The sequence below is a fragment of the Arachis ipaensis genome, chromosome B7, assembly GCF_059453495.1.
Source record: "Arachis ipaensis isolate K30076 ecotype BB chromosome B7, ASM5945349v1, whole genome shotgun sequence".
Taxonomy (NCBI): Eukaryota; Viridiplantae; Streptophyta; class Magnoliopsida; order Fabales; family Fabaceae; genus Arachis; species Arachis ipaensis.
The window spans coordinates 15,421,604-15,434,940 of record NC_142442.1 but is presented as its reverse complement, the minus strand read 5'-3'; positions in this window follow the sequence as shown (position 1 = coordinate 15,434,940).

Sequence of the window (13,337 nt, the reverse complement as noted above, 5' to 3'; positions counted from 1 at the left end):
GGTTTATATAGTGTAGGGAGAGGGGTTAGGGTTCAGCCATTTAGGGTGGGTTTGGGTGGGAAAGAGATTTTGAATTTGAAGGTAGGTGGGATTTATGGGAAAATGTGGTGGAGGTGATTGGTGGAAGGGTGTTTGGGAAAGAGTGGTTAAGTTGATTGGTGAAGGGTGTTTTGAGATAGGTGGGGATCCTGTGAGGTCCACAGATCCTGAGGTGATCCTGTGGGGTCCAGAGATCTTGAGGTGTCAAGGAATTCATATCCCTACACCTTTTAGGTGTGTAAAATGCCCTATGGATGCAATCCTGGCGTTAAACGCCACTTCTATGCCCATTTCTGGCGTTAAACGCCAGTTCCATGCTTGTTTCTGGCGTTTAACGCCAGCTTTCCCCAGGATGCAATCCTGGCGTTTAAACGCCAGACTGCTGCTTGTTTCTGGCGTTTAACGCCAGTTTCATGCTCTGTTCTGGCGTTAAACGCCAGACTGGTGCCCATTTCTCGCGTTAAACGCCAGTAAGCTCTTCCTCCAGGGTGTGCTATTTTTCATTCTGTTTTTCATTCTATTTTTGATTTTTCAGTAATTTTTGTGACTTCACATGATCATCAACCTACAGAAAACATAAAATAGCAATGGAAAATAAATAAATATAGTTAAATAACATTGGGTTGCCTCCCAACAAGCGCTTCTTTAATGTTAATAGCTTGACAGTGAGCTCTCATGGAGCCTCACAGATGTTCAGAGCAATGTTGGGACCTCCCAACACCAAGCTTAGAGTTTGGATATGGGGGTTCAACACCAAACTTAGAGTTTGATTGTGGGGGCTTTGGTTGACTCTGCAGTGAGAAAAGCTTTTCATGCTTCCTCTCCATGGTTACAGAAGGAGATCCTTGAGTTTTAAACACAAGGTTGTCCTCATTCAGTTGAAGGATCAATTCTCCTCTGTCCACATCAATCACAACTTTTGCTGTGGCTAGGAAGGGTCTTCCAAGGATGATGGATTCATCTTCATCCTTCCCAGTGTCTAGATGAGCCTCAGATTCCTCTGGTTCCTTAAAGGAAAACTCCTTATTGGTCATTGAACGTCCCAGGAGGTCTTCCTCACTAGGATTCATGTTCTCCTCCGCCTCATTGCATTTGGCCACACCAAGCAAGGTTATGGCCTTGCACTCTCCTTTTGGGTTTTCTTCTGTATTACTTGGGAGAGTACTAGGAGGAGTTTCAATGACTCTTTTACTCAGCTGGCCCATTTGTGCCTCCAAATTTCTAATGGAGGACCTTGTTTCATTCATGAAACTCAAAGTGGCCTTAGATAGATCAGAGACTAAATTTGCTAAGCTAGATTGATTTTTCTCAGAATTCTCTGTCTGTTGCTGAGTGGATGATGGAAAAGGCTTGCTATTGCTAAACCTGTTTCTTCCACCATTGTTAAAGCCTTGTTGAGGCTTTTGTTGATCCTTCCATGAGAAATTTGGATGATTTCTTCATGAGGAATTATAGGTGTTTCCATAGGGTTCACCCATGTAATTCACCTCTGCTATTGCAGGATTCTCAGGATCATAAGCCTCTTCTTCAGAAGATGCCTTTTGAGTACTGTTGGTTGCAGCTTGCAATCCATTCAGACTCTGAGAAATCATATTGACTTGCTGAGTCAATAATTTGTTCTGAGCCAATATGGCATTCAGAGTATCAATTTCAAGAACTCTCTTCCTCTGAGGCGTCCCATTACTCACAGGATTCCTTTCAGAAGTGTACTGGTGCACGAAATTATTACTCTCTTACAATTTCGCACACATGACCAGCAAGTGCACTGGGTCGTCCAAGTAATACCTTACGTGAGTAAGGGTCGAATCCCACAGAGATTGTTGGTTTGAAGCAATCTATGGTTATCTTGTAAATCTTAGTCCGGAAGTCAATTATGTTTATCAGTTGAATTGTGAATAACCAGTAGAGCATAAATTAAAAGTTACTTGTTGTGCAATAATGGAGAATATGTTGGAGTTTTGGAGATGCTTTGTCTTCTGAATCTCTGCTTTCCTCTGTCTTTTTGTTCACGCACGCACGTCCCCCTACGGCAAGCTGTGTGTTGGTGGATCACCGTTGTCAATGGCTACCTTCCATCCTTCCAGTGAAAACTACGCTCACGTGCTCTGTCACAGCACGGCTAATCACCGGTTGGTTCTCGATCCGGTTGGAATAGGATTTACTATCCTTTTGCATCTGTCACTAACGCCCAGCCTTCAGGAGTTTGAAGCTCGTCACAGTCATTCAATCCTTGAATCCTACTCGGAATACCACAGACAAGGTTTAGACTTTCCGGATTCTCATGAATGCCGCCATCAGTTCTAGCTTATACCACGGAGATTCTGATTAAGGAATCTAAGAGATACTCATTCAATCGGATATAGAACGGAGGTGGTTGTCAGGCACATGTTCGTGGTTTGAGGAAGGTGATGAATGTCACAGATCATCACCTTCATCACAGTTAAGCGCGAATGAACATCTTAGATAGGAACAAGCGTGTTTGAATGGAAAACAGAAATACTTGCATTAATTCATCGAGACACAGCAGAGCTCCTCACCCCCAACAATGGGGTTTAGAGACTCATGCCGTCAGAGAATACAAAGTTTAGATCTGAAATGTCATGAGATACAAAATAAGTCTCTAAGAGTTGTTTAAATACTAAACTAGTAGCCTAGGGTTACAAAATATGAGTGGACTATGATGGATGATGCAGAGATCCACTTCTGGGGCCCACTTGGTGTGCTGGGGCCCACTTGGTGTGTACTGGGGCTGAGACTTTAAGCAATTCACGTGCAGAGGCCATTTGTGGAGTTGAACGCCAGTTTTTGTGCCAGTTTGGGCGTTCAACTCCAGTTTTTGATCCTTTTCTGGCGCTGGATGCCAGAATTGGGCAGAGGACTGGCGTTGAACGCCAGTTTACGTCGTCTATTCTTGTGCAAAGTATGGACTATTATACATTGCGGGAAAGCCCTGGATGTTTACTTTCCAACGCAATTGGAAGCGCGCCATTTCGAGTTCTGTAGCTCCAGAAAATCCACTTTGAGTGCAGGGAGGTCAGAATCCAACAGCATCAGCAGTCCTTTTTCAACCTGAATCAGATTTTTGCTCAGCTCCTTCAATTTCAGCCAGAAAAATACCTGAAATTACAGAAAAACACACAACTCATAGTAAAGTCCAGAAATATGAATTTTTCCTAAAAACTACTAGAAATAGACTAAAAACTAACTAAAACATACTCTAAACTATATGAAATTATCCCCAAAAAGCGTATAAAATATCCGCTCATCACAACACCAAACTTAAACTGTTGCTTGTCCTCAAGCAACTAGACAAATAAAATAGAAGACTAATAGGTTGAGAAGCAATAATATCTCAGAGTTTTTGATTGAAGCTCAGATTCTAATTAGATGAGCGGGACTAGTAGCTTTTTGCTTCTGAACAGTTTTGGCATCTCACTTTATCCATTGAAGCTCAGAGTGATTGGCATCTATAGGAACTCAGAATTCAGATAGTGTTATTGATTCTCTTAGTTCAGTGTGATGATTCTTGAACACAGCTTCTTTATGAGTCTTGGCCATGGCCCTAAGCACTTTGTTTTCCAGTATTACTACCGGATACATAAATGCCACAGACACAAAACTGGGTGAACCTTTTCAGATTGTGACTCAGCTTTGCTAAAGTCCCCAATTAGAGGTGTCCAGAGTTCTTAAGCACACTCTTCTTTTTGCTTTGGACCTTGACTTTAACCGCTCAGTCTCAAGTTTTCACTTGACACCTGCACGCCACAAGCACATGGTTAGGGACAGCTTGGTTTAGCCGCTTAGACCAGGATTTCAGTCCTTTAGGCCCTCCTATCCACTGATGCTCAAAGCCTTGGGATCCTTTTTAATTGCCCTTGCCTTTTGGTTTTAAGGGTTATTGGCTTTTTCTGCTTGCTTTTTTTTTTTTTTTTTTTTGCAAGCTTTGTTCTTTGCTGCTTTTTCTTGCTTCAAGAATCATTTTTATGATTTTTCAGATTATCAATAACATGTCTCATGTTCATTATTCTTTCAAGAGCCAACATATTTAACAGTCTTAAACAACAAATTCAAAAGACATATGCACTATTCAAGCATTCATTCAGAAGACAGAAAGCATTGCCACCACATTTAACCAATTAGAATTTGTTTTATTTAAACTCGAAATTTTATTGCTTCTTATTCAAAAGATCTACTATTTTATTCATGTCTAATGATGATGAGAAAAATAAACTATAGCTTAATTGGAGATAAAATCAAATAGATACTAATTACTATTATATGACTTCTAAGGTAAACTTTTTATAAGGACACTGTCACAGAGTTACGGCAGAAATTGGAAATTAACAACCTTTATTCTGGGGGTATGGGAGTTCCTCTAATCCTTGGGAGACTTGGTATCACAGAAGACTTTTGGCGCTTCAGTTCCCTTAAGTCACGTCCCTGCTCCTCTTGTTCTTTAAGCATATGGGTCAGTATTTGACTGTGTTCCTTCTGTTGTTTTATTATTTGCTCCATAGCTTCCTGTATCTTGGTGACAGACGTCTCAAGATATTCCCAATATTCCGCTTGAGGAATCTCTGGGAGGAATTCCTGTGCTCTCTTCTTGATATGTTCCTCCTGTGCTTGTTGTCTCTCCATTGATGCTTTGGTGATTGACTTTTCAATTAGGATATATTCAGTTATTCCCATCTTGACTCCAGCGTCCTTGCAGAGCAGAGAGATCACGCTTGGATAAGCCAACCTGGCCTCTCTTGAATTTTTGTTAGCAATCTTATAGAGCTCTGTTGAAATCAGCTGATGAACCTCCACTTCCTTTCCCATCATGATGCAATGAATCATCACTGCTCTTTTAACTGTGACTTCAGAACGGTTGCTGGTGGGCAACAGAGAACGCCCAATGAAGTCCAGCCATCCTCTGGCAACTGGTTTGAGATCCTCCCTCTTGAGTTGATTTGGGACGCCCTTTGTGTTGGCGGTCCACCTGGCTCCAGGGATACAGATGTCCTCTAGAATCTTATCCAGGCCAATGTCTGCTTTCATCATCCTCCTGTTGAAGGAGTCTGGATCATCCTTTAGCTGAGGTAGCTTTAGTATCTCTCTGATCTTGTCAGGGGTGGTATGAACAATTTTTCCCCTGACCATGGTCCGAAATTCGTAGCAGGCAGTTCCAGATAGTCTTTGCTTGTCAGTCTGCCACATATTAGCATAGAACTCCTGGACCATGTTCCTTCCTACTTTCGTTTCAGGATTAGCTAGGACTTCCCAGTTCCTGATTCGAATTTGCTCCTGGATCTCCGGATATTCGTCTTCTTTCAGATTGAATCTAACTTCCGGGATCACTGATCTCAGACCCATTACTTTAAGATAATGGTCTGAATGTTCTTTAGATAAGAACTTCCCTTGATTCCAAAGTGGTTTTGGAACGCTCTCTTTCTTGCCTCTAGGAGTGTATTATTTCCCTTTGGGAGCCATGATCTTAGTGATCTCGGAAAAACACACCAAACTTAGAGGTTTGCTTGTCCTCAAGCAAAAGAAAAGAAAGGAGAGGGATAGAAGGAGATTGATTAGCACTTGTTGATGAAGGAGGGGGGAGGCCGAACCCAATTTAAAGGGGTGGGGGGGTTGGATTTTCGAAAAATTGGAAGAGATAAGATAAAAAGATTGAGTTGAAAAAGATAAAATAGAAGATAGAGTTTAATTTTGAAAAGATATGATAGATTTTTGAAAAAGATAACTCTGAATTTTGAAAAAGATAATATGGATATTTGAAAAAGATATGGATTAGTTGAAAAGATTTTTTTTTTTTTGAGTGAAAAAGATAGATTTGGTTTCAGAAAAGATTTTGAAAAGAGTTGGATTGAATTTGGAAAGATGGATTTTTAGAAATTAGGGATTTTAGAAATCAGGGTTCTTGATATGTTCATGTAAAAATCATGCATTGAAGCATAAAATTTGAAATTAAGATGGAAATACGTGTGGGATTACTGGATTTGGCTCCTCCCTGTCCTCCTGGCGTTTGAACGCCCAAACACTGCCTATTTTGGGCGTTCAGCGCCCAAATGCTGGTCTCCTGGGCGTTCAGCGCCCAGTTGCTGCCATTCCTGGCGTTCAACGCCTAGTGGGTGGCCATTTCTGGCGTTGAACGCCCAATTGCTGCCATTACTGGCGTTCAGCGCCCAGTGGATGCCCATTTTGGGCGCTGAACGCCCAAAATGCCCCTTTACTGGTGTTTTCTTGCCATTGAGCTCTTTTACTCTGTTTTGTGTGCTGATTCCTTCTGTAACCCTGTAAACTTATACAAATGATTCTGTACCTTAGTGTCAGTGAACTTTATATAAACAAATAAAAATAAAAATAGGGCAAAAATGCTTAGAGGATTGATGCCTCATGGCTGGGTTGCCTCCCAGCAAGCGCTTCTTTATTGTCTTTAGCTGGACCTTGCTGAGCTTTTAATCTAGCTTCAGCCTTGAGCATTCTTGCTCAATGTTGCCTTCAAGATAATGCTTGACTCTCTCTCCATTGACAATGAACTTCTTATCAGAATCAATATCTCGAAGCTCCACATAACCATATGGTGACACACTTCTAATCACGTATGGTCCTCTCCACCGGGATTTCAGTTTCCCGGGGAATAGCCTGAGTCTAGAGTTAAACAACAGGACCTTCTGTCCTGGTTCAAAGATTCTAGATGACAGCTTTCTGTCATGCCATTTTTTTTATTTTTCTTTATAAAGCTTGGCATTTTCGAAAGCTGTGAATCTGAATTCCTCTAGCTCATTTAGCTGGAGCAATCGTTTTTCTCCTGCTAATTTGGCATCAAGGTTTAGGAATCTGGTTGCCCAGTAGGCCTTATGTTCCAGTTCCACGGGCAGGTGGCATGCCTTACCATACACAAGTTGGTATGGAGAGGTCCCTATAGGGGTCTTGAATGCTGTTCTGTAAGCCCACAGAGCATCATCCAAGCTCCGTGCCCAATCCTTTCTACGGGTACTTACTGTCCGTTCCAGGATTCTCTTTAATTCTCTATTAGAGACTTCAGCTTGCCCATTGGTTTGTGGATGATATGGAGTGGCCACTTTGTGGCGAATTCCATACCGAACCATGGCAGAGTAAAGCTGTTTGTTGCAGAAGTGAGTGCCCCCATCACTGATTAACACTCTAGGGACACCAAACCTGCTAAAGATATGTTTCTGGAGGAACTTTAGCACTGTTTTAGTATCATTGGTGGGTGTGGCAATAGCCTCAACCCATTTTGATACATAGTCAACTGCCACCAGAATATAAGTGTTTGAGTATGATGGTGGGAAAGGTCCCATGAAGTCAATTCCCCATACATCAAACAACTCTATTTCCAAGATCCCTTGTTGAGGCATGGCGTAACCATGAGGCAGGTTACCAGCTTTTTGGCAACTGTCACAATTACGTACAAACTCTCGGGAATCTTTATAGAGTGTGGGCCAATAAAAGCCACATTGGAGGACCTTGGTGGCTATTCGCTCACCTCCGAAATGGCCTCCATATTGAGATCCGTGGCAATGCCATAGGATTCTCTGTGCTTCCTCTCTGGGGACACACCTACGGATAATTCCGTCTGCACATCTCTTAAAGAGATAGGGTTCATCCCACAAGTAGTACTTTGCATCAGTAACTAATTTCTTCTTTTGTATTCTATTGTACTCCTTGGGTATGAACCTTGCAGCTTTATAGTTTGCAATATCGGCAAACCATGGTGCTTCCTGAATGGCAAATAGATGCTCATCAGGGAACGTCTCAGAGATCTCAAGAAAGGGGAGGGACGTCCCTTCCACTGGCTCTATCCGGGACAGATGATCAGCCACTTGGTTCTCTGTCCCTTTTCTGTCTCTTATTTCTATATCAAACTCTTGCAGAAGCAATACCCATCTGATGAGCCTGGGTTTTGAATCCTGCTTTGTGAGTAGATATTTAAGAGCAGCATGGTCAGTATACACAATCACTTTTGATCCTACTAAGTATGATCTGAACTTGTCAATGGCGTAAACCACTGCAAGTAGTTCTTTTTCTGTGGTTGTGTAATTTTTCTGGGCATCATTTAGAACGCGACTGGCATAATAAATGACATGCAGAAGCTTGTCATGCCTCTGTCCCAATACTGCACCAATGGCATGATCACTGGCATCACACATTAACTCAAATGGCAATGTCCAGTCTGGTGCAGAAATGACTGGTGCTGTGACCAGCTTAGCTTTCAGCATTTCAAACGCCTGCAGGCATGCTGTGTCAAACACAAATGGCGTGTCAGCAGCTAGCAGATTGCTTAGAGGTTTTGCGATTTTTGAAAAACCCTTTATAAACCTCCTATAGAATCCTGCATGCCCCAGAAAGCTTCTGATTGCCTTAACATTGGCAGGTGGTGGTAATTTTTCAATTACCTCTATTTTTGCTTGATCCACCTCTATTCCCTTGTTTGAGATTTTATGCCCAAGAACAATTCCTTCAGTCACCATGAAGTGACACTTTTCCCAGTTTAAAACTAGGTTGGTTTCTTGGCATCTTTTCAGAACAAGTTTCAGGTGATCAAGACAGGAGCTGAATGAGTCTCCATATACTGAGAAGTCATCCATGAAGACTTCCAGAAATTTTTCCACCATATCAGAGAAAATAGAGAGCATGCATCTCTGGAAGGTTGTAGGTGCATTGCATAGCCCAAAGGGCATCCTTCTATAAGCAAACACTCCGGATGGACATGTGAATGCTGTTTTCTCTTGATCCTGGGGATCTACTGCAATCTGGTTATAGCCTGAGTAGCCATCCAAAAAGCAGTAATAATCATGACCTGCTAGTCTCTCTAGCATCTGGTCTATGAATGGTAAAGGAAAATGATCCTTTCTGGTGGCTGTATTGAGCCTTCTGTAGTCAATACACATGCGCCACCCTGTAACTGTTCTTGTAGGAACCAGTTCATTTTTTTCATTATGAATCACTGTCATGCCTCCCTTTTTTGGGACGACTTGAACAGGGCTCACCCAGGGGCTATCAGAAATGGGATAAATAATCCCAGCCTCTAGTAGTTTGGTGACCTCTTTCTGCACCACTTCCTTCATGGCTGGATTTAGCCGCCTCTGTGGTTGAACCACTAGTTTGGCATTATCCTCCAGTAGGATTTTGTGCATGCATCTAGCTGGGCTTATGCCCTTAAGGTCACCTATGGACCACCCAAGAGCTGTCTTGTGTGTCTTTAGCACTTGAATAAGTGCTTCCTCTTCCTGTGAATTTAAAGCAGAGCTTATGATCACTGGAAAGGTGTCACCTTCTCCTAGAAATGCATATTTCAAGGATGGTGGTAGTGGCTTGAGCTCTGGTTTAGGAGGTTTTTCCTCTTTTAGAAGAAAGTTCAGAGGCTCTTTCATGTCCCCTGAATCCTCCAAATCAGGCTGAACATCTTTAAAGATGTTTTCCAACTCTGATTCGAGACTCTCAGCCATGTTGATCTCTTCTACCAAAGAGTCAATAAGGTCAACTTTCATGCAGTCTGTTGATGTGTCTGGATGCTGCATGGCTTTGACAGCGTTCAACTTGAACTCGTCATCGTTGACTCTCAGGGTTATTTCCCCCTGCTGGACGTCAATGAGGGATCGTCCAGTTGCTAGGAAGGGTCTTCCTAGAATGAGAGTAGCACTCTTGTGCTCCTCCATTTCCAGTACAACAAAGTCAGTGGGAAAGGCGAATGGCCCAACTCTGACAATCATGTCCTCAACCACGCCTGATGGGTATTTAGTGGAACCATCAGCAAGTTGGAGACATATCCGGGTTGGTTTAACTTCTTCAGTTAAGCCAAGCTTCCTGATAGTGGATGCAGGTATCAGGTTGATGCTTGCCCCAAGATCGCATAAAGCTATCTTGGTGCAATCACCTTCTAATGTGCATGGTATCAGAAAACTCCCAGGGTCTTTAAGCTTTTCAGGAAAGCTTTTCAGAATGACTGCACTGCATTCTTCAGTGAGGAGAACTCTTTCTGTTTCTCTCCACTCCTTTTTATGACTCAAGATCTCTTTCATGAACTTGGCATAAGAAGGTATTTGCTCAAGTGCCTCTGCAAATGGAATCTTTATTTCAAGAGTCCTTAGATAATCTGCAAAGCGAGCAAATTGCTTATCCTTCTCCTCTTTCCGGAGTTTTTGAGGATAAGGTATCTTGGCTTTATATTCCTCAACCTTAGTGGTTAAAGAAGCCTTTTTAGAGGGGTTGTTATCAGCACTTGTGTGTGTCTGATCCCTCACTGGCAATTGAATGCCAGGGTCAGAAGCTGGAGTGACGTTAGACGCCAGCTCACTGTCTGTTCCTGGCGCCTGAACGCCAGAAATGTGCCCCTGTTGGGCGTTCAACGCTGGATTCTGCCCCATTTGGGCGTTCAAAGCCAGATTCTTGCCCATTTCTGGCGTTGAACGCCAATCCTGCATTGTTTCTGGCGCTGAACGCCAGTTTTGGGCATGGTCTGGGCGTTCAGCGCCAGCCTTCCACCCATTTTCTGGCGTTTTAGTGCCACAATTATTTTTCCCTGGGCTCTTACTGTCCTCAGGGGAATCTTTCGTGGGTTGCTCATTTCTTGAATTTTTGATGCCTTGAGGTGGGGTATTTAATGTTTTCCCACTTCTTAATTGAACTGCTTGGCATTCTTCTGCTATTTGCTTTGATAGCTGCTGCTTTGTTTGCTTAAACTGTTCTTCCATATGCATATTAGCTATCCTTGTCTCCTGTAACCTGTCTTTGAATTCAGCTAGCTGCTTTGTTAGAAAATCTAATTGCTGATTGAATTCAGCAGCTTGTTTTACAGTACTGAATTCAGCAGTTACTGTTTTAACCTCTTCATTCATGGAAGGGTTGCTGCTTAGATACAGAAGCTGATTCCTGGCAACTGTATCAATGAGCTCTTGAGCTTCTTCAATTGTCTTTCTCATATGGATAGATCCACCAGCTGAGTAATCTAAAGACATCTGAGCTCCTTCTGCAAGCCCATAGTAGAAGATGTCTAACTGAACCCACTCTGAAAACATTTCGGAGGGGCATTTTCGTAGCATCTCTCTGTATCTCTCCCAGGCATCATAAAGAGATTCATTATCTCCTTGTTTAAAGCCTTGGATGTCCAGCCTTAGCTGTGTCATCCTTTTTGGAGGGAAATATTGATTCAGGAATTTTTCTGTCAGTTGTTTCCATGTTCTTATGCTGGCCTTAGGTTGGTTATTTAACCACCTCTTAGCTTGATCTTTTACAGCAAATGGAAACAGTAATAGTCTGTAGACATCCTGATCTATTTCCTTATCATGTACTGTGTCAGCAATTTGTAAAAATTGTGCCAGAAACTCTGTAGGTTCTTCCTGTGGAAGACCGGAATACTGGCAACTTTGCTGCACCATGATAATGAGCTGAGGATTCAACTCAAAGCTACTAACTCCAATGGAGGGTATGCATATGCTACTCCCATACGAAGCAGTAGAGGGGTTAGAATATGACCCCAAAGTCCTCCTGGACTGTCCATCTCCACTTATGTCCATGATGGATATATGGATATAACTTGGACTGATTTATCTTTTTATTTATTTTATTTTATAAGAAGTAAATACTTAAATAAAATAAAATAACTAAAAAGAATTTGAATTTTGAAATAAATTTTTTTTCGTAAAAATAAAAATTAATTAGTTAATAAAAAAGAAATTTTTGAAAAAGGGGGAAGATATTTTCGAAAATTAGAGAGAGAGAGAGTTAGTTAGGTAGTTTTGAAAAAGTTAAGAAACAAACAAAAAGTTGGTTAGTTAGTTGAAACAAATTTTGAAAAGATAAGAAGTTAGGAAGTTAGAAAAGATATTTTGAAAAAGATAAGATGAGAAGATATTTTTGAATCTAGTGAGGAGAGAGAAAAACAATAAGATAGTACAAGATTTAAAATTTTTAGATCTAATGCTCCTTGTTTTTGAAAATTTTGGAGGGAAAACACCAAGGAACACCAAACCTAAAAATTTTAAGATCAAGACACAAGGAAACTCAAGAACACTTTGAAGACTCACAAGAACACAAGAACATGAAGGAAGAACACCAAACTTAAAATTTTTTTTAAAACCAAACCAAAATTTTCGAAAATCAAAGGGAAATCAACAAGAAAACACCAAACTTAAAGTTTGGCACAAGATTTAATAGAAAAAATATTTTTTGAAAAAGAAGGTTTTGAAAAGAGTATAAAAGATTCTAACCCAATTACCAAGAACACAGATTAACGCTCTAGCCAAATGAGTTATGGGACCTTAGGATGAAATTTTAAGAAAGATTATTTTTGAAAAAGGTTTTTTTTTTTTTAAAAAAAATATGATAGCCAATTATCATGAACATAAACACCACGTTCTAAATAACTGAGCTATAAGTTTAAAGTATTTTAACAAGGGATAAATAATAAAAGACTCTAAACTAAAAAAAAAAAAGGAAAGATTTTTTTCCTAATCTAAGCAACAAAATAATCCGTCAGTTGTTCAAACACGAACAATCCCCGGCAACGGCGCCAAAAACTTGGTGCACGAAATTATTACTCTCTTACAATTTCGCACACATGACTAGCAAGTGCACTGGGTCGTCCAAGTAATACCTTACGTGAGTAAGGGTCGAATCCCACAGAGATTGTTGGTTTGAAGCAATCTATGGTTATCTTGTAAATCTTAGTCAGGAAGTCAATTATGTTTATCAGTTGAATTGTGAATAACCAGTAGAGCATAAATTAAAAGTTACTTGTTGTGCAATAATGGAGAATATGTTGGAGTTTTGGAGATGCTTTGTCTTCTGAATCTCTGCTTTCCTCTGTCTTTTTGTTCACGCACGCACGTCCCCCTACGGCAAGCTGTGTGTTGGTGGATCACCGTTGTCAATGGCTACCTTCCATCCTTCCAGTGAAAACTACGCTCACGTGCTCTGTCACAGCACGGCTAATCACCGGTTGGTTCTCGATCCGGTTGGAATAGGATTTACTATCCTTTTGCATCTGTCACTAACGCCCAGCCTTCAGGAGTTTGAAGCTCGTCACAGTCATTCAATCCTTGAATCCTACTCGGAATACCACAGACAAGGTTTAGACTTTCCGGATTCTCATGAATGCCGCCATCAGTTCTAGCTTATACCACGGAGATTCTGATTAAGGAATCTAAGAGATACTCATTCAATCGGATATAGAACGGAGGTGGTTGTCAGGCACACGTTCGTGGTTTGAGGAAGGTGATGAATGTCACAGATCATCACCTTCATCACAGTTAAGCGCGAATGAACATCTTAGATAGGAACAA